The sequence below is a fragment of the Bison bison genome, unplaced genomic scaffold (genome assembly GCF_000754665.1).
Source record: "Bison bison bison isolate TAMUID 2011002044 unplaced genomic scaffold, Bison_UMD1.0 scf7180017847305, whole genome shotgun sequence".
Taxonomy (NCBI): domain Eukaryota; kingdom Metazoa; phylum Chordata; class Mammalia; order Artiodactyla; family Bovidae; genus Bison; species Bison bison.
The window spans coordinates 1-1,403 of NW_011477878.1; positions in this window are offsets into that span (position 1 = coordinate 1).

Here is a 1,403-nt window from a genome sequence, read left to right on the forward strand (position 1 = left end):
ACTTAGCAGCAAACATTGGCCCAATAAGTGAAAAACCCTTCACCAATACAATTTCTAATCAATCTTTTACTACTCAAAGGAATCTGTGTTTAGACAGTTTAGAACATCTCCTCCCTCTCACAGTTGGGAGGCTCTGAACAATCACATGTGGCGGAAAAAACCTATTCAGGCAGGCTAGAGGATTTCCAAAGGAGTTTGTAGGTTAAATACTGTCACACCCAGGAATTATTAACTGGAGCTGTAAGCTAACTCTTTTTTCAGAGAGAGGTAGTGGGGGACAGCCCCCCGTAAAGTCAGAGGTGTAGGTGAAAGCACAAAGCAGAAAGTAGGCAGACTCTGGTTTTGGGGGTAGATGCTCGAGGATTTCCAGGGAGACTCCTGAGGCTTGATCCTGCCTTTGCATATGCCAAGCCTCCTTCCTCATGACCTTTGCCACGGGCGGAGCTCGCTTCCCGCACATCACCAACTCCTGAGTCCACCCAAACCCATGTCCATGAGGTGGAGAGCTAGGGGTCTTCCTATTCCATCATCTTGGCCATGAAACACAATACAAATTTAATTCAAGTCTGTTTAAATTACAAAGAAATGCTTTTTGTGTAATGTGTTTTTAAAATAATTAACATGTAAATCTTTAAATTGTGCTGATTGAAAACAGGATTGATATTTATTAATTTCCATAAAAATAGAAACACAAATATTTGGAGTAGTAATACTAACACTTGATTTATTAGAAATAAGTATGTGAGCACATCTGATCAAGGGATGTATAGAGAAAAATAGTGGAAGACGAAGGCTAAAGAGACCTAAAGACATGATCCACATATGTGGGATAAAGAGTGTTGTTGAAAAGGCAACCTGAAATCTGTTCTCCCTAGGGTGATCGCTGCCCCCGAGGCTTTCAGGCAAATGCATAAAAGCTCAGTTCGTGGCACCCATCACTCTGAGAACCCTGTTGGGACTTAATCCATTCTAACCCATGTGAATTCACTGAAGCAGGTGACATTTATTATTGCTGTGGAGTGATATTTCAGGCAATAAGACTGTTACAAGACTAGATATTATGCAGCCTAAAGAAAGTGGTTGAAAATATTAGGACCGTTGTCTAGAGTAAAGGAATCAGATTTAGAGAGACAAGAGCAGTTGCGTGCTGGATCCACTTGTACGGGCCCCTGTGCCCATTCCATGCAACTCCACACTCAGTGATATCACCTTGTACCATGAAATACACCTTGGGGGAGTACATACACAGAAATTGGCAAGCACTGCAAATCAGGACTATTTATTCATTTACTTATTTATCTACATATTAGGTATATATATATATACATATATGTGTGTATGTGTATGTATATATATGTATATATGTATGTATGTATGTATATATATATATATATATATATATA